This window comes from Arachis ipaensis, chromosome B8 (assembly GCF_059453495.1).
Source record: "Arachis ipaensis isolate K30076 ecotype BB chromosome B8, ASM5945349v1, whole genome shotgun sequence".
Lineage (NCBI taxonomy): Eukaryota > Viridiplantae > Streptophyta > Magnoliopsida > Fabales > Fabaceae > Arachis > Arachis ipaensis.
The window spans coordinates 94018704-94039678 of record NC_142443.1 but is presented as its reverse complement, the minus strand read 5'-3'; the positions used below and the strand labels follow the sequence as shown (position 1 = coordinate 94039678).

At 39.0% G+C, this 20975-nt stretch overlaps 2 non-coding genes across 2 annotated transcripts; one reads left to right on the top strand and one right to left on the bottom strand.

Moving 5' to 3' along the window:
• Nucleotides 1-6524: 6524 nt before the first annotated feature.
• LOC148548867 (small nucleolar RNA R71) lies at nt 6525-6631 on the bottom strand. Its single transcript, XR_015898089.1, has one exon. It is a non-coding gene; the product is annotated as a small nucleolar RNA R71 (small nucleolar RNA).
• Nucleotides 6632-20643: 14012 nt separating this feature from the next.
• On the top strand, nt 20644-20747 carry LOC148548866 (small nucleolar RNA R71). The gene has a single exon (XR_015898900.1). It is a non-coding gene; the product is annotated as a small nucleolar RNA R71 (small nucleolar RNA).
• Nucleotides 20748-20975: the final 228 nt, after the last annotated feature.

Here is a 20975-nt window from a genome sequence, read left to right as displayed (position 1 = left end):
AGATTCAATCACCATCGAAAGAGGGATTGAGTCTATTAGAATTTCATGTCAGCCTCGAGAGAGGAATCATGAAATTCAGTTTGAGGCTCTTGTCTCATTATCCTCCTGATCAATACACTCTTAGCTGGTATGTGAGATGTAACCTCTTTGAGTTGAGGTCTTGAGGGTTGTGTGGCTTTTGGATTAGAAATTGAACTTCACCTTTTCTCTTGAACAATTAGATCAAGAGATTGGCAATTGATTATGTGACGAGAAATTAAATCACTAAGAGATTGAGGTTTAATTACTCGCAGTTCGCCATGGATCTATCTTACATGATTGAGAAGGGGTGAGACCAATGATTCAAGAGAAATCAACATCTCCAATCCCTTATGTTTTCCACCTTTACTTTCTGTCATTTACTTTTTAGTATTTTACTTTCTTGCAATTTACTTTCTAGCAATTTACTTTTTGTACTTTATTTTCCTGCACTTTCTTTTATGTTCTTAACTTTCTTGCAATTTTACTTTCCAGCACTTAATATTCATGTCATTTACTTTCCTTGCACTTTATTGCTTTCCTTTAATTTTTAGTCATTTACAATTCTTATTTGCTTATCGCTCCAATATGAACCTTCTAACTAGAATAATCAACTAACTATTGATTGCTTAATATTTTAATCCTCGTGGGATCGACCTCGTTCTAAGTGAGTTTTATTACTTGATACGACCTGGTATATGATGGGTGGAAATCAGATTCCACACCAAAACTCACCGGCAAGTGTACCGGGTCGCATCAAGTAGTAATTACTCACATGAGTGAGGTCGATCCCATAAGGATTGATGGATTGAGCAATTTTAGTTAGGTGGTTAATTTAGTTAAGCAAACAGTTGATGATTTGAGTGAATTGTGAATAACAGAAGCTAAGTTACATGAAAATAAAAGGGAGAGAAAAAATTGACAGAAAAGTAAAGTGCAGAAGAGTAAATTGCATGAAACTTAAAGTGCAAGAAAGTAAAAGAGCTAAAACTTAAAGTGCAAGTAATGTAAATGACTAAAACTTAAATTGCAAGAAATGTAAATAGTTGAAGCTTAAAGTGCAAGAGAACTAAATTACTGAATCGAAATTGCTGAGAAACTTAAATTGCTTGAAGATTAAAGGGATTTGGGTGTGGGGATTTGGAATTCAATAGTAAAGTGTAAAATGCAATCAATTAGAGAAGTAGAAGATGAAATGAATTGCAGAATATCTAAACAGAGATGGAAAATTTCTTGAAGAAGCAAAACAGAAAAGAAACTTAGCTTAATTATGAAATCTAAAAGAAAAATGAAGATCTAAGAGGAGCAATGAGATTAGAACACAGATCTAAAGCTCAATTGCTTTCTTGATCAAACAAAAAAGTAATGTCAGAAGAAAATGAAATTTAAAATCAGCAGAGAAGATTAAAACCCAATCAGATCAATTGAGAGGAAGAGTGGAAGATAATTCTCAGAATTTGAATCAATGGAGCTCTTCAATCTCAATCCAAGATCCAAAATAGAAAAGAAAAAGTTGCAGAAGAAAAAAAAATGAAAGCAGCAAATGAAATTAGATCCAATTCCTTAATTCTCAGAGTTATGCAGAAAAAAAAAACAAAGATGAATTTCAGATCAAGAATTGAAATAGAATTTCTTCAATCTCGATCCAAAATTCAAGACAGAAAGTAGAAATTACCAAAGCAAGAACAATCAGAAAGAAAACTCAGATCTCAGTTCCAATTCCCCAAAGTCAAAACAAGAGTGAAAACTAAAATTTAGCCAAAGTCAAAACTAAAAATGAGCTAAAGGTAAAACTAAAAATGAAAGAAGGTCCTTTACAAATCAAACTAACTCCTATTTATACACTTTCTATTTTTTATTTTCAGAATTTGGAGTGGACTTTTCAAATTGGTTAAGAAGTGGGTCCAAATTGATTTTTTTGATTGAAAAAGAGACCATGGGACACCTCCAGGGGAGCGCTCGGTGAAGTAAAGTAACGCAGCGCTCAATGGCCTTCTCCCAGGCTTCAAACCAAGCCTCCTTCATAGCACTACGTTGGTGAATTGAATGTAGCGCTCCTTTTCCTTGTGCATGCTCCCTATTTCGAATCTTGGTGGCTACCTTTTGCTAATTTCCTCATGAAGCATAGCGCTCAGTGAACTAAGTTCACGTAGCGCCCTTTCTTTCATGCACTTGTCCCCTTCTTCGAATCTTGGTGAAGCCATTTTGGCCAATTTCCTTGCCAAACCTTGTAGCGCGTTTCTCTTGGTTCATGGGTTCGAACCTTGGCTGCCCCCTTTGCTATTGTCGTGCCTTAATTTTCTTTGTTGAGCCCCACGAACAAGGTAATTTCTTTAATGGAGCGCTATCTTGGCTTTGTTAATTTCGTATCCCTTTGAGCGCTCCGTTTGTTCTCTCAACGTAACACCCTTGCCTTGTGCCTTTGGTGCTGAGTGCTTGGTCTCTATCACTCACTTTTTGAGCGCTACGCTCATTATTCGAGCGCTATTCTTGCTTCCTTGAGTGAGTGCCACGCTTTTATTTTTGTTTCCTTGGGCCACGCTTGGTTGAGCACACTTTCCTGGTTTCTTTCTTTTTGTCACCTACAAGTAATCAAAACAACCAATCAAAGCATCACCAAATTTACAAGGTTTATAAATCATTCAAAAACCAACTAATTCTAGCTTAAACCTCATGATTTTGTGTCAAATAAAGGATGGTTGATTGATTCAACAGAACCATGCAAATCCATTCCAAATCACTTATAATTCAAGAAAGTGCAGAAAACCTAGTGAAACAAGTGAGAAATGCTTGAAAAGCTAGCATAAGATAACTTGTCATCACAACACCAAACTTAAACCTTGCTTGTCCCTAAGCAAGCACTAAACATGAGAGGAAATAAAATGCAATAGAGAAATATACATGTCCTTATTTAGCAGATAATTTTACTTGATTCATGGGGTTTTATGCAGACAAATGCAGCTTACTTATTACTTTGCTAATAGATAAGAAATGTTTCCTCAAAGGTTCATTAGAATTGCTGCTATAATGCCTTGCTTTTGGTTGATCCCTCTTAGCTTTTTCTTTCTTTCCTTTGCTTAGAAAGCTTATTCTTTAATGAAGGCTTTGTGGCAAATGTTGGAGCAGCCTTTTGGCTCAATTTTTCTCAACATTTCTTCACCATAGACACATGGCTCACAATTTCTTCATAGGAACATTGATGCCCAGCATCTCTTTGGATTAATAAATGCTTTGTAACTAGGTTGCTCTTGATAGTGGACTTTTGGTTGGTAATCCCAAATTAGTTAATCCAAGTGGCCAAGTGATGCTAGGGCATTTCGGCCAGTTTCACTGACCTTTTCTTTATTGTTTTAGGGTAGTTTCATGCATTTTCTTAGGAAATAAGCAAGTTTTGGGTAGAATTTCACTTACATCTTGATTCAAGCAAACATTGTGAATTTTATATGATTTCACGAAAATTATACATGAATTTAATGACAAATTGGATGATGCATGACTCATAACTTGGATTAGAGCTTTGATGCACTTTATTTGCTTGATTTAAGGACAAAGGAAGCAAGGAAAAGCCACGTTAGTAGCCATGTTAAGTCTAACTAACGTGACCACTAACGTGGAATGGGAGCTAGCTTGCAACGTTAATGAGAAAAGTGATCGCCAATAACATCTTCGAAGCCATCATAGCCCACGTTAATTACCACGTTAACTACATTAACGTGGTAGTTAACATGGAAGAAAAGGAAGCTCCAAGCGTTAGTGGTAAAAGTAAGTGCCACTAACGCTCTAAAAGGGCAATTGGCCACGTTAAGAGTCACGTTAACTCAGTTAACGTGAACTCTAACGTGGAAGAGGAAGATAATGCCAACGTTAGTGACACTCACCTTTGTCACTAACGTTGGACTAAGCCCATATTGGCTACGTTAAGAGCCACGTTAACTTGGTTAACGTGAACTCTAACGTGGAAGGAGCAAAGAATCGCCAACGTTAGTGACACTCACCTTTGTCACTAACGTTGGACTAAGCTACTATGAGCCACGTTAGTTACCACGTTAAGTGCATTAACGTGGAAGCTAACGTGGAGGAAAGAATTGATGAGCCAATGTTAGTGACACTCGCCTTTGTCACTAACATTGGAGATGGCAATCACTACCATGTTAGTGGCCACGTTAAGACAATTAACATGGGGCACTAACGTGAGAAGGGGCGTTTGGAGCGTTAGTGACAAAGGTAAGTGTCACTAACGCTCTCGAGGCTAAGGCATGCCCACGTTAAGAGCCACGTTAGTTATACTAACGTGGACTCTAACGTGAGAAAAAGGGGCTAAGGGCAACGTTATTGGAAAAGGTAAACGCCAATAACGCTCGCGATGGACCAAGAGGCAACGTTAGTGGTCACGTTAGTGCCACTAAGGTTGAAGTTAACGTAACTCATCTTGGGCTAGGAATGTTAGTGCAAAAGGTGATTGTCACTAACGTTCTCGAACCCACATTTTCACTTAACGTTAACGCCACTAACGTCCTAGCCAAAGTCCATGCCTACTTCACACTTTCTCTGCAAGTAAAGTTGAGCCCACTGAAGATTCCAAACTGCTTCAACTCAAGATCCAAAGGCCCATATCTAAGACTTGAAGAGCCAACTGAAAGATCCGAAGAGTAGTATATATAAAAGTAGCTTTGAACTAGAGAGGAGCTTTTGGGGGATTGAGAGGACTACTTTTTGTATAATTTTACTTTCTATGCAACTTCTAGTTTTACTTTCAGAATGCATTCTCCATCTTTGTTTTCCATTCCCAGAGCCATGAACAACTAAACCCCTTTCATTGGGTTAGGGAGCTCTGTTGTAATTTGATGGATCAATAATAGTTTTCATTATTCTTCTTCTTTCTTTTCTCTTGATTTTACTAGAAAGCTTTCAATCTTCGTCCAATTGGGTAGTTGTCTTGGAAAAGAAGCTATTCATACTTGGATCTCTTCGGAACCTTGGAAGAGGAATGAAGAGATCATGCTAGAAATACTTTCTCATGTTGGACCAAATTGGGGTTTGGATGGATATAGTGACATATAATCCTACCAACACTTTGATTTGAAAATACATGTGGTATAATGAGTGACCATACTTCATCTCTTCTCATGAGCAATTAGACCAAGAAATTGGCTATTGATCAAGATTTGAGAGATTGAATTACCAAGGAATTGGAGTTCAATCACTTAATATTGCCAAGGAGATCAATGAATGCATTGATTGAGGAAGAGATGAAAATGAACTTGATCCGGAGAATGCAACATCTCCTAAGCCCAATGATCCCCCATTTCTGATCTTACCCATTATCTTTAATTTTTGCAATTTACTTTCATGCTAAATTCCCCATTCCCCATTTAAGATTCTGCAATTTACCTTCCGCCATTTACATTCAGCTCTTTATTTCTAGTATTTACATTTTCTATTATTTACTTTCCCGCCATCTAATTTCCTGCAACTCTCACATTAAATTTTGCTTAGCTCAACTAGAATATTCCTCTAATTAAAGTTCATTGACCAATCAATCCCTGTGGGATTCGACCTCACTCTATTGTATGTTTTTATTTGACGACAATTCGGTATACTTGCCGAGAAAAATTTGTTGAGAGATAAGTTTCCGTGCATCAAGTTTATGGCGTTGTTGCCGGGGATTGATTTTGCATCAACAATGATTAAATTGGTGGATAACTAGATTGAGCATTTTTTTATTTTGTTTGATTTTATTTGAGTAATTCACTTTCAGTTTAGCTGTTTTCTTCCTTTCCGCTACCCTTTTCTTAGTTGTTTACAATTCAGTTCACTAACCCACTAACTGTTTGATATATTGCATCACTCACACTAACAGTATTTCTGCAGTGAATGCTGTCTGCATCTATCTTTCTTGCTTGTGATTTGTGGGTTGTATGACAGGTAAAAGAAGCAGTGCTTCAACTTCCTTTGATTCTGAACCTGAGAGGACCTTCCTTAGATTAAGGAGGGAAGCAAGAGGAAAGAGAGTAGTTGGTACGAAGGAAGAAGAGGAGTATTTTGAACCAGACATGGATGAGAATATGGAGAACCATCATGAAGAAGAGGCTCACAACCATGGCAGAGAAGGCCCAGTGCATCATGCTGGGCAAGAGAGAAGAGTTCTGGGATCCTACATCAATCCAAACCCAGGAAACTGTGGAAGTAGCATCCAAAAGCGAACCATACATGCCAACAACTTTGAACTAAAGCCACAGCTCATCACCGTTGTTCAGAACAACTGTTCATTCGGAGGAAGTGTGCAAGAAGATCCCAATCAACATCTAACCACCTTCCTGCGGATATGTGATACTGTGAAGTCTAATGGTGTTCATCCTGACACCTACAGACTGCTTCTATTCCCCTTCTCACTCAAGGACAAGGCATCTAAATGGCTGGAATCCTTTCCGAAGGAAAGCTTAACAACCTGGGAAGATGTGGTGAACAAATTCTTGGCAAGATTATATCCTCCTCAAAGAATCAACAGGTTGAGAGCTGATGTTTAAACTTTCAGGCAACAAGATAGTGAGACTCTCTACGAAGCATGGGAGAGGTTTAAGGATCTGACAAGAAGATGCCCACCAGATATGTTCAATGAATGGGTACAGCTACACATTTTCTATGAAGATCTTTCTTATGAATCAAAGAAGGCAGTAGACCATTCATCCGGGAGATCTCTGAACAAAAAGAAGACCATTGAAAAAGCCATAGATGTCATTGAGATTGTAGCTGAGAATGACTACTTCTATGCTTCTGAAAGAGGCAACACTAGAGGAGTGATGGAGCTGAACAATGTGGATGCACTGCTAGCTCAAAACAAGATGATTACCAAGCAGTTTGCTAACCTTACCAAGAAGATGGAGAGGAATCAAGTAGCAGCAATCACCACTTCAGTAGCAACTCAAGAAGGAGTGAATGAAGAAGCCAAGGGTAGTCAGGAGCAAGCCAACTACATTGGAACTTCACCTAGGCAGAACCATGACCCATACTCCAAAATGTATAATCCTGGTTGGAGGAATCACCCAAACTTTGGGTGGGGAAACCAACAATACCAAAGCCAAGATCAGAGACATCACAACCCCAACAACCATGCGGCTCACCAACATTCCACACAGAGATCATATCAGCACCCACTTAACAACACACCTCAACATCCATACCATAGCCAAAATGGCTCTTCTCATCCCTCCAATCTCAACTCACCATCATCGAAAGAAAGACTATCAAGGATTGAGACTCTACTTGAAGGCATATGTAAGAAAGTCCAGGATAGTAAAGTATTCTGAGAGGAAGTACGGTCCAATATGCAGAATCAAGATGCTGCCATCAAGAAACTTGAGACACAAATTGGCTACCTATTCAAGCAAATTCCCAGTCATAACCTGTGCAGCAACACTGATCCAAATCCAAGAGCAGAATGTTAGGCTATCACCCTCAGAAGTGGGAAGGAATTGAAGGAAATTCCCAAGAATTCACAAGAGAAGAACTCAAATGAAAAGGAAAAGGAGCGAGACAGAGTCCAAATTCCCATTCCCAGTTCACAGCAAAAAGGAGAAATACTAAAGCCAGACGTCCCAAAAGCTCCATTCCCTCAGCAAATAAAGAAGAAGGGGGACGACAACCAGTTCTTGAGATTTTTGGAAATCTTCAAGAAACTACAAATCAACATACCCTTTGCTGAAGTAATAGAGCAAATGCCACTCTATGCCAAGTTTTTAAAGGAATTAATGACTAAGAAGAGAAGCTGGAAGAGCAATGAGACCGTGATACTAACCGAAGAATGTAGTGCCATCATTCAACACAAACTACCCCAGAAATTGAAGGACCCTGGAAGTTTCCAGATCCCTTGCATCATAGGGAAAATCATAGTGGAAAAGGCTCTATGTGACTTGGGTTAACTTTAGCCAGTTTCACTGACCTTTTCTTTACTGTTTTAGGGTAGTTTCATGCATTTTCTTAGGAAATAAGCAAGTTTTGGGTAGAATTTCACTTACATCTTGATTCAAGCAAACATTGTGAATTTTATATAATTTCATGAGAATTGTACATGAATTTAATGACAAATTGGATGATGCATGACTCATAACTTGGATTAGAGCTTTGATGCACTTTATTTTCTTAATTTCAGGACAAAGGAAGCAAGGAAAAGCCATGCTAGTAGCCACCTTAAGTCTAACTAACGTGACCACTAACGTGGAATGGGAGCTAGCTTGCAACGTTAATGAGAAAAGTGATTGCCAATAACGTCTTCGAAGCCATCATAGCCCACGTTAATTACCACGTTAACTACATTAACGTGGTAGTTAACGTGGAAGAAAAGGAAGCTCCAAGCGTTAGTGGTAAAAGTAAGTACCACTAACGCTCCAAAAGGGAAATTGGCCACCTTAAGAGTCACGTTAACTCAGTTAACGTGAACTCTAACGTGGAAGAGGAAGATAATGCCAATGTTAGTGACACTCACCTTTGTTACTAACGTTGGACTAAGCCCATATTGGCTACGTTAAGAGCCACGTTAACTTGGTTAACGTGAACTCTAACGTGGAAGGAGCAAGGAATCGCCAACGTTAGTGACACTCACCTTTGTCACTAACGTTGGACTAAGCCACTATGAGCCACGTTAGTTACCACGTTAAGTGCATTAACGTGGAAGCTAACGTGGAGGAAAGAATTGATGAGCCAACGTTAGTGACACTCACCTTTGTCACTAACGTTGGAGATGCCAATCATGACCACGTTAGTGGGCACGTTAAGACAATTAACGTTGGGCACTAATGTGAGAAGGGGCGTTTGGAGCGTTAGTGACAAAGGTGAGTGTCACTAACGCTCTCGAGGCTAAGGCATGCCCACGTTAAGAGCCACGTTAGTTATACTAACGTGGACTCTAACGTGAGAAAAAGGGGCTAAGGGCAACGTTATTTGCAAAGGGAAATGCAGATAACGCTCGTGATGGACCAAGAGGCAACGTTAGTGGTCACGTTAGTGCCACTAACGTTGAAGTTAACATAACTCATCTTGGGCTAGGAATGTTAGTGCAAAAGGTGATTGTCACTAACGTTCTCAAACCCACATTTTCACTTAATGTTAACGCCACTGACGTCCTAGCCAAAGTCCATGCCTACTTCACACTTTCTCTACAAGTAAAGCTGAGCCCACTGAAAATTCCAAACTGCTTCAACTCAAGATCTAAAGGCCCATATCCAAGACTTGAAGAGCCAACTGGAAGATCAGAAGAGTAGTATATATAGGAGTAGTTTTGAACTAGAGAGGAGCTTTTGGGGGATTGAGAGGACTACTCTTTGTATAATTTTACTTTCTCTGCAACTTCTAGTTTTACTTTCAGAATGCATTCTCCATCTTTGTTTTCCATTCCCAGAGCCATGAACAACTAAATCCCTTTCATTGGGTTAGGGAGCTCTATTGTAATTTGATGGATCAATAATAGTTTTCATTATTCTTCTTCTTTCTTTTCTCTTGATTTTACTAGAAAGCTTTCAATCTTCGTCCAATTGGGTAGTTGTCTTGGAAAAGAAGCTATTCATACTTGGATCTCTTCGGAACCTTGGAAGAGGAATGAAGAGATCATGCTAGAAACGCTTTCTCATGTTGGACCAAATTGGGGTTTGGATGGATATAGTGACATATAATCCTACCAACACTTTGATTTGGAAATACATGTGGTATAATCAGTGACCATACTTCATCTCTTCTCATGAGCAATTAGACCAAGGAATTGGCTATTGATCAAGATTTGAGAGATTGAATTACTAAGGAATTGGAGTTCAATCACTTAAGATTGCCAAGGAGATCAATGAATGCATTGATTGAGGAAGAGATGAAAATGAACTTGATCTGGAGAATGCAACATCTCCTAAGCCCAATGAATCCCCCATTCTGATCTTACCCATTCTCTTTAATTTCTGCAATTTACTTTCATACTAAATTCCCCATTCCCCATTTAAGATTCTGCAATTTACCTTCTGCCATTTACATTCAGCTCTTTATTTCCAGTATTTACATTTTCTGTTATTTACTTTGCTACCATCTAATTTCCTGCAACTCTCACATTAAATTCTGCTTTGCTCAACTAGAACATTCCTTTAATTAAAGTTGATTGACCAATCAATCCCTGTGGGATTCGACCTCACTCTATTGTGAGTTTTTACTTGACGACAATTCGGTATACTTGCCGAGGAAAATTTGTTGAGAGATAAGTTTCCGTTCATCACCAAGTTTTGAAATACTCCTCAGAACCTACTTGTCCAAGCATATCCTAGTACAAAAATACCACAGGCATATGTCCTATGGTCCAAACTATTGGTGTCTAGCCTTATTGTTTGTTTCTTTGCCAATTCTTGGCTTTTCTCTTTCTTTTTCTTCTTATTTTGCTTCATTCTCAAGGGACATTCATTAATAAAAGACTTTATGGCAGCAAACCAATTCACACTTCAAAGAACTTTTTATTATGCAGCATTTATTATTGAGCTAATCATTAAATCAGACAAGTACCACCATTGAATTTCATTCTAATTTCTACAACATTGGACAATCACTTTCTTGTTTCAAACATTTTTCTTTTATTTATGCAGAAGGGAAACAAAACAGAATTCAGGCTGATGAGTTATGACGAGCATAATATGCAGGCTTGCATTCTTAGCAAACATTTACACTTGCACCTAATTGAACACTTCAGCAAGACATATAGGAATCCCCAAGTTAAAATACTTCAAAGCAACAAGGATTAAATGTCAATACAACCTGTTGGGAATGCCTCTCAGCTTTTCCTTCTGTCATCATTATTTCTCTTTGTTGTTCCTCCTTTGGATTATGATGCAGAACCCTTATCACAGATTGAATGTTTTTCTGCATAATCCTTAAAATTTGCTTGTTTCTGAAGCCCTTAGGCAGCTGGTTAGTATGCAAGATTTGCTTGTAGGCTTTTGAACTTATTTTTTGTGTGTGAATACCAAACTTAGTTCCTTGCTAATGTTTCTTATGCAACCAGTCAACCACATATATATATATATATATATATATATGACACCTTGTGCCTTTGCTGAAGGTCACAGAACTAAAACTAGAAAACAAACAATGGCTAAATAATTTTTCTGATTGCTTGGAGCTAGCAACTATTTATGCAAAAGGTGAAAATGTGTTTTCAATTGAGATTTTTTTTTGTGGAACACCAAACTTAGCATCCTTCATTCTCCCTTAATTTATTTTGGAGTGCAACACCAAACTTAGCTCCTTGCAATACAGATAAGACTACTCAACCTATTTATTGAAATAGTTGGAAAAGAAAACTACCTCTAGTTGGGTTGCCTCCCAACAAGCGCTCTTTTAATGTCAATAGCTTGACATCCTTCATTCTTTCTCAGCTCAGGTTCTGAACTTCCTTTTCTTTGTCCCATTGGCCTCCCAAGTAATGTTTTGCCCTATGACTGTTTGCTGTGAAATGGCTCTTTGTTGCTTTATCTAGCAATTCAATGCTTCCATAAGGGAAAACCTTTGTTACCAAATAAGGACCAGTCCATTTGGATTTGAGTTTACCAGGGAAGACTTTGAGCCTGGAGTTATATAAGAGTACTTGCTGTCCTGGTTTGAACTCCTTCCTTGAGATCTTCTTGTCATGCCACCTCTTAGCTTTTTCCTTGTTTATCTTAGCATTTTCATAAGCTTCTAGCCTAAACTCATCCAACTCATTTAGTTGCAGTAGCCTCTTTTCCCCTGCTGCTTGAGAATCAAGGTTGAGGAGTTTAGTGGCCCAGAAAGCTTTATGCTCAAGCTCTACAGGGAGGTGACAAGATTTTCCATATGACAGCTGAAAAGGGGACTTTCCAATAGGAGTTTTAAATGTTGTCCTATATGCCCAGAGTGCATCTTCTAGCTTTCTGGCCCAATCTTTTCTGGTGGCTCCCACAGTCTTCTCTAAAATCCTTTTCAAATCCCTATTTGCAAGTTTTGCTTGGCCATTAGTCTGTGGGTGATAAGGTATGGCTACTTTATGCATCACCCATATTTTTGAAGTAGTTTCTCCATCTATTTATTATAGAAATGACTGCCACCATCACTAACAAGTCCATTAGGCACTCCATATCTAGTGAAAATGTGCTTCTTTAGGAATTAAAGGACAATTTGTGCATCACATGTGGTTGTGGCTATTGCTTCACCCACTTTGAGACATACTCCACTGCTACCAAAATGTATTTGAAAGAGTGATAAACCCCAATTTTGTGATTTATCATGTGCTTAATTTGGGAGATTTTATCACCTTTTCCCATATTTATTCAATGAAATAGCATGGTTTTGCAATTCTCCCTTGATTTGTGCTTAAATGTGAAAACATACTTTTTAGGCCCTAAAATTGGTGATTTTAATTCACTTTAATTCCATTTGATGCCTTGATGTGCTTGCTGAGTGATTTCAGGTTCATAAGGCAAGTATCGGACGGAAGGAGTGAGGAGAAAAGCATGCAAAGTGGGAGAACACATGAAGAAATGAAGGAACCGGAAAGCTATCAAGCCTGACCTCTTCGTACTTAGTCTACCATAACTTGAGCTACAGAGGTCCAAATGAGGCGGTTCTAGTTGCGTTGGAAAGCTAACATCTGGGGCTTCGAATTGATATAAAATTTGTCATACGTTACTGATGCGCATAAACTAGTTATGCCATGATTTAGGAAATTGCACGATCAGCAAAATTCCTTCCGGCAAGTGCACCGGTTATCGTCAAGTAAAAACTCACAATAGAGTGAGGTCGAATCCCACAAGGATTGGTTGAATGAGCAATTCGGATTAGAAGTGTGTCTAGTTGAGCGGAATCAAGAATTAGATGAGGATTGCGGAATGTAAAATTGGCGGGAAACGTAAATGGCAAGAAATTGAAATGGCGGAATCTTAAATTGCATGAATTAAAGAGCAGAAGCTAAATTGCTGAAATTAAAAGGGAATGGGGGTGATTGCATGAATTGAGTTGCAGAATGTAAAGAGAAAGTGGAAATCGGAGATGGGGAATTCATTGGGTTATAGGAGATATTGAGATCTCCGAATCAAAACATGTTTATCTCTTCCTCAACCAATGCGTTCATTAAATTTTGCTTGGCAATCTTATATGATTGGATCCCAATCCCTTGGCTCACCAATTCTCTCTAAAAACAAACAAATTCCCAATCCCTTGGTTTAAATGTTCATAAGAAGAGATGATGCTCGATCACTGATTATACCACACAGTTTCATGAACCACAATTTGGTAGGATTACATGTCACAATATCCATCCAAACCCCAATCCAATTCACTGTGAGAAAGCTTCTCTAGCATGAATCCTCCATTCCTTTCCCAAGGTTCCGAAGGATTCCAATTATGGGTAGTTTCTTTCCCAAGACAACTACCCAATGGAATTAGATCGAGAAGCTTTCTAACAAAATTCAAGAGAAAAGATTGAAGAAGAAGATAAACTATTATTGATTCATTGAATTAAAATAGAGCTCCCTAACCCAATGAAAGGGGGTTTAGTGAGTCATAGCTCTGAATTCAATCACAAAGGTATGAAAACTAGTAAAATGAAAAGGTAAAAGAATTCTCTCCTAACTTAAATTCTATCCTATTTATACACTTTCTATATTGAGCTTCTGTTGTGTTTCTTGGGCTTTGAGGCCTCTCCCTGCTTTCCTTTTGCTTTGGGTTTATGATCCATAATCTTGATGAGGCTGCTGATCCACATTCTGTAACATTCATTGAGCCAACTAAGTGATAATCAAGTAATGACACATGACTCAACAAATTGAAATTCCAGACTCATCAATCCTTCAGGCCCAATCCCATAAACCATGATATTCAATTGGGTTTCATACCAGAGTAAGTTTAAGTTAATGTTTGTGCTCAAAAGCTAACTTAAACTGCAATATTTTTGGCCCGGAAACCTTTTCCAATAGTGGCGTTTAAGTTGCAGTTTAAGCTTAAACTGCAGCTTAAACGCCAGACACTTCCAGTGATGCCTTTTTGTGGAAGCACGTTTAAGCTTCAGTTTAAGGTTAAACTGAAGCTTAAACGTGGAAATGGAAGAAGGCAGCCCTGGAGGGTAACGTAGTCGAACACGTTTAAGCTTCAGTTTAAGGTTAAACTGAAGCTTAAACGTGGAGATAGGAAAAGCAGCCCTGGAGGTCGAACACGTTTAAGCTCCAGTTTAAGGTTAAACTGGAGCTTAAACGTGGAAATAGAGAAAGCCATCCTGGAGGTCAAACACGTTTAAGCTCCAGTTTAAGGTTAAACTGGAGCTTAAACGTGGAAGCAGAGAAAGGTAGCCCTGGAGGTCGAACACGTTTAAGCTCCAGTTTAAGGTTAAACTGGAGCTTAAACGTGGAAATGGCTCCCTGGTGCATTTCCCATTTCTGGCGTTTAACTTCCTGTTTAAGGTTAAACTGGAGGTTAAACGCCACTTTCACCCTTTCCTCAGCTTTCATGATTTTGGCCGTTTAAGTTCCAGTTTAAGCTTAAACTAGAACTTAAACTCCACATGTGATATTCAAGCTTCCTTTATTGATTTTTGTTGCTTCCTTGCCTAGCCTATTCTTTCCTGAAATCATCCAAACAACTGCATCAAAGTCTTGCAAATTTTCATGAGAATCTTCCATTCATAGCATTCAAGAAATATAACTAAAAACTCATGAAATTTGCATAAAAATCATACTGTTTGGATGGTTCATTGCTTTGTTATTCATTTAACCATTCTTGGTTACTTTAAGCTCAAGAAAGTGCATAAAACAACTAAAACTAACAAAAAAAAGCTAGTGAAACTCGCCTAAGATGCCTTGGCATCACAACACCAAACTTAATACTTGCTTGTCCCTAAGCAAGTCCTGAGTTATTTGAGAAGAAAGTATGAAACAGAAAGCAATTACATTGGCTATATTAGTAAGCACTTGAAGTTCATCAGAAGGGTTTTATGCAGAAAGTTGCAGCATCACTTTTTCATTCTTATCAGGTAAGATTATCACTTTTTCATTGCATCCATCAAACACTGCTATGGCCTCTTGTTATTCTTATGTCCTTGGCACTTTTCTCTTCTTTGTTTTTCTTTTCTTTTTCTTAGAGCTCCTTTTCTCCTTGTTTGCTTAGTGTCATGTGTTGCACAAGCCTTTGGCATTTTCTTTTTCTTATCAGTGCACTACACATATCCACTCCAGGCATTTTAGTTCACATTTCTTCTTGAGACATTGGTGCCCAGCACCTCTTTGTGTGACTAAATGTTTTGCATTTAGGTTGCTCTTGATAATGGATTTTTGGTTGATAATCCCGGGTTAGTTAACCCAAATTACCAAGTGTTGAAACACTCCTCAGAACCTATTCATCCAAGCATATCCTTAATACATAAACACCACAGGCATTTGTCTCAGAAGTTCAAACCATTGATGCCTAGCTTATTTTCTCAATTTTTTTTTTTTGCTTTTTGGTTGCCCTTTTTCAGTGGCTTTTTCTTCTTCTTTTTCTTTCTTTTTCATGGCCAAAGACATTTATTCATCAAGACCCATAGACAGTTTTCAATTTCTACACAAAAAATGATAATTCTACACTCTATTTCCAGTGATCTGACTAAACAATCAAGCATGCATACCACCACTTAATTCTACTTGATTTGTCACTAATTGAGCCAAGTTACTTTTGTTCAAACTTTTCTTTTATTTTTGGAAACAGAACAAGCATGGCAAGCATTTGTTTAAGAAGGTGAAGTTATATCCAAACATCTAGGCATTCACTTTATTCAAAGCAATAAACAGACAAACATACTAGAAACTTCACATTAAAAACTTAAATGACTTATAATGAAAGAAAGCTCATAAAGACAATTCACCAATTATCATTTGATTATTAAGGAACGAGACCACCTCTCATTTATTGCTTGGTTCTTCTTGATTCTTGGGATCCTGCTTCTTCTTGCTTCCTACCCCTTTTTGACCACTTGTACTTCCTTTGTCTTTTCTTATGAGCTTTTTCCAGAATCCAGCCTTTTTCATTGTTTCTTCCACTCCTTTTTCAAGGATCATTGCCTTGTTTATTTCTCCTTCTTTCCTCCCTTTGAAATACTCATCAAAAGCTGGGAATGCTGGGTCCATCTTGTGTAAATGTTCCCCTATGTAGTTAAGCTTGATTTGCGAACTGATGTTGTAATCAGCTTGAACTGAGTATCTTGCATTCTGTAAAGTGGTGGCTTCCTTGATTGCCAAGACATTGGCATCTTGGTGTTGGCATATGTGGCTGAAGGATTCCTGTAATTGTAAATTCTGTTCCCTTTGCAGATCTAAGAATCTTGATTCAAAGTTCCTTTGCATATCCATCATTTTTAGGTGAAAGTCCTCTTGTCTCTCCTGAGACCTCATGTATTGTTGAGACATTCCTTCTATGATTTCCTGCATTCTGCTCATATCCATGGGGTCTCTGGGAATTTGTTGTCTTCTTTCTGGAATTCCTTGCTCTTCTTGCTCTTCTTCTCCGTCCTCTCCTTCTTGTCCTTCTTGCTCTGCTTCTTGCTCTGCTTCTGCTTGTTGCCCTTCTTCATTTCTTCTTTTTGTATGTCTTGGAGCAATTGGGCCAAGAGTCATTCTGTACGCAGTTATGGCCAATCCAGGATATAGCCAATTCGGTCTTTCATCTTCAAGTGGTACTTGGGCATCGATGCATAGTCTAATGATGGTGCTAGGGAAGTGGAGCCAGGATTTAGGGTCACTTTTCTCACTAAGCTCTTGTATCTGTTCAGCAATGAGTTTATGAACTTTGATCTCCCCTCCCACCATAATGCAATGTAGCAAGATGGCTCTTTTAGGGACTATTTCTGAAGAGTTTGCAGTGGGTAGGATGGATCTCCTAACTATTGCATACCACCCTTTAGCTTCAGGTGTTAGGTCTCCCCTTCTCAAGACTCTTGGAGCCCCTCTTGTTTTTCTCACCCATTCAGCTCTGATGGCACAAAGGTCTTCTGCAATAGTCGTATAGTCAGGTTCTCCTATCATCCTTTCCTCATAACTTGCTTGGCTGAAACGTATGTTTTTCAGGCCAAGAGTTTTCATGATTGCCTTGGGGCTGAAGTCAACTTCCACCCCTCTCACATAGCTTTTGTATGTGGGTTTCACGGTTGAATCCTCCCTCACTGCATTTGCATAAAACTCTTTCACTAGGTTGATGTTGATTTTAGTGATTGGCTTAGTCAGGAGCTCCCACTTCCTCTTTTTGATCTTCTCCCAAACACCTGGGAACTCATCCTTTTCAAGGTCAAAGGGAACCTCAGCTAGTACCGTTTTAGGTCTCATCCATTCGGCTTGAATCTCATGGAAAACTGATTTGTATCTCCATGCATCGAATTCCCTGTTCTCCTCCATTGGCTGCTTGTCTTTTCTTCTTTTGTGGCTAGATGAGGCTGCCATTGGTTCTTTAGTTTTGGTAAGTGACAAGCTAAAGTTGACAAGGTGAAGCAAGAAGTGTTGTTGGAAGTGTGGTGAGGCTGTTTTCGGCAAGAGATAGTTATGCTATGATGAAAGAAAATGTGCATGAAGGAGATTTGGTGGTGTGGAACTCGTTCCCCAAGTGGTTCTTTATAGTGCCCGTAAGTGAAAAATGGACGGCTAGGGTGATTTGTGAAGGGTGGCCTGATGGTAAATATATGAATTAGGGAGAAGGACGAATTGCTTTTCATTTTCTTGGAAGTATTTTGAGTGCATTAGGTTGTACATGTAGCTATCTTTTCATGCAGAACTTCCTTTTCCCATGTGCTAGTTTCAAAGACTTGTGAACTTCCTTTTTGACCAAGCACCGTACCTCCCCCTTGTCTTTTTCCTCCATTCTTATCTTCCCTTTTGTACCTGCACAAACAAACAAATTTGCTATCATTTTTTTCGGTCATGTGAATAATGAATAGTACTTGTACATGTTTTTCCTTCTTTTTGAATTGTAAATCAATGATTGACTTCCTGAGCTTATAGCCGTGACCTTTGTATGTATGCACACTTATTACTGGACACCAAACTTAGTGTTTGGTAATGTCTCCTGATGACATGAAATCCATGTTGGTTGTCCTTAATGAATGTGCATAATTCTAATAAATCCTAGTCACTTTGGCGCTTTGATCCTAAACAATTTTACTACCTAAAGTAATTGAAATCAAAGTATTAAAACATGCAAATGGTATACTTGTCATGAATTTCTAAATCCAGAGGAACTTCTTGCTTTTCATTAACTGTGTTCAAAAGGAACACCAAACTTAATGTTTGGTCGTGCACCTTGAATGAAAGATTGAATACAATTTGAATAAGATTTGGGAGTGCCTTCAGGCATACCAAACTTAGAGACCAATTGTAATTTACATGCAATGTTTAGTGCACTTTATCAACAGTTGTCCTGAGGATTCAAGTTCATGCATAAGAACCATGCTTTATTAGATGTAAAGCAAAACAATAAAGAGTAAGGATACTAAAACATGGGTTGCCTCCCATGAAGCGCTTCTTTAACGTCACTAGCTTGACGGTTGTCCCTTGTTAGGGTGGATTGTAGTGCTTGATGTCTTCTCCTCTCACTATGAGAACGTCCCCATTTGATTCCTTCATGACTTCTAAATGTTCCATAGAAAGAACTTTCCTGATTGTGAACACTTGAGGGAGCTGGGAAGGAATGGTTTTGAGGCTAGGTGGGATTGGCAGATAATGACTTGATATCACTTTATCTCCCGGAGAAAAACCTTCAGTGGGAATTTTCTTGTTTCTCCACCCTCTTGGCAATTTCCCTACCATTCTTCCCTTTCTCTTGAGGATTTCTCCATTGACCCTTATGCCAGGAGGATCCTTCTGATTTGTTTCCATTGATTCTTGTGGCTTTAACTCTTACAACTCTTGTTTGCCTTCCAAGGACTGTTTTAGAGTTTCAGCTGCTGGATTACTTTCCTCCAAACACAGATGGCTACTATCATCCTTAGGCTTTTCAGGTTCTGGTTCAGGCTCAGATGCAGGTTTGAAAACTTTGAAAATGAGCTGTTCATCATGTATTCTCAGAATTAGCTCTCCTTGTTCTACATCTATGAGCGCTCTAGTAGTGGCTAGAAATGGCCTGCCCAGAATGATAGGGTGTAAGTAGCTTTCCTCCATGTCCAAAATGACAAAGTCTGTGGGGAAGTAATAATCTCCCACTTTCACCAGCACATTCTCAACTACCCCTTCAGCTTGCTTCTGAGTTTTGTCAGCCAGTTGTATGATTACATCAGTGGATCTCACCTCATTCAGTTGTAGCCTCTTCATAAGAGTTAGAGGCATCACATTTATGCTAGCTCCTAGATCACAGAATCCTCTGTCAATTTTTGTTTCCCCTATGATGCAGGGGATATGAAAACTTCCTGGGTCTGTTTTCTTAGAGACTGTGTCCTTCTTGATGAGGGCACTGTATTCTTTGTTCATTGTTACCGTTTGTCCTCCCTTCAAAACTCTTTTCTTGCTCAACAATTCCTTTAAATACTTGATATGTGTAGGCATCTGCTGGAGAATCTCAAGAAAGGGAATATTGATATGGAGAGACTTAAATGTCTCTAAAAACCTTGAATAGGTTTTCCCTTTTTCGCCTCCTCCTAACCTCTGAGGAAATGGTGCTTTTGGTTGGTATGTTTCCATCGTGCCTTTTTGCAGTTCCTTGGCTTGATCAGTTTCACTTTCCTGCTTAGCTTCTTCCAAACCTTCCTTCAAGATTTCTGGCTCCTGTTCTGAGGGTCTGATTCCTTCTTCTTCTGAGACTTCCTTCAATATGGTGATGGCCTTGCAGTCTTCCCATCTCACTCCCTTTTGTTCCCCTTTAGGATTCTTTTCCGTGTCACTAGGGAACACTGCAGTTGACTTGGGGGCTTGTTGAGATAGCTCTCCTACTTGAGACTCCATCCTCTTTAGTCTTTCACCATGGTTCCTTAAGGTAGATCTCACATCATCCCTAAAGATTTTCAACTCACTTACGTCCTGACCCATGTTTGCCAGCCTTCCTTCTATCCTGTTCAATTGATCTTGAAATTGTTGGTTCGGATTAGGTTGGGTAGGTTGACTATTTTGGCCATGATATGATGGTTGGGAGTAAGTGTTTTGTGTGGCTTGATATGATCTTTGGTTGGAGTTTTGGTATGTGGACTTGTTATGTTGGTTTTGCTGGTTTCCCCACCCAAAGTTTGGGTGGTTTTTCCAGCCTGGGTTGTAAGTGTTGGAATGTGGATCATATGGTTGCCTTTGTTGATTTCCTACATAATTGGCCTCTTCCCAATCACCTCCTTCAGTGCTTGCTTCCTCTTGATCTTGTGTGTGTATTGCAGCCACTTGCTTTGTTTCTAATTTCCTGGTGAGCTCTGCTAGTTGCTTGGCAAACACCTTGTTTTGGGCTAGAATTGTATCAACATGGTTCAGCTCCATGACTCCCTTAGTGTTGTGTCTCTCTGATGCATAGTAGTACTCATTCTCAGCCACTGTCTCAATCACTTCAATGGCTTCTTCCACAGTCTTTTTCCTGTTCAATGAACCTCCTGATGAATGGTCTACAGCCTTCCTTGATTCATAAGAAAGTCCATCATAGAAAATGTGCAATTGCACCCAGTCATGGAACATGTCTGGTGGGCATTTCCTTGTCAAATCCTTGAACCTCTCCCATGCCTCGTAGAGAGTTTCCACATCTTGTTGTCTAAAAGTCTGAACCTCAGATCGAAGCCTATTGACCTTTTGTGGGGGGTAGAAACGTGCCAGAAACTTGCATTCCACCTCATCCCAGGTTGTTAGGCTCCCCCTTGGGAATGATTCCAGCCACTTAGCTGCCTTGTCCCTAAGTGAAAATGGGAACAAAAGCAGTTTATAGGCATCTTCCTGGACTCCATTAGACTTCACAGTGTCGCAAATTCTCAGGAATTTTGTGAGATGTTGGTTTGGGTCTTCATTAGCACT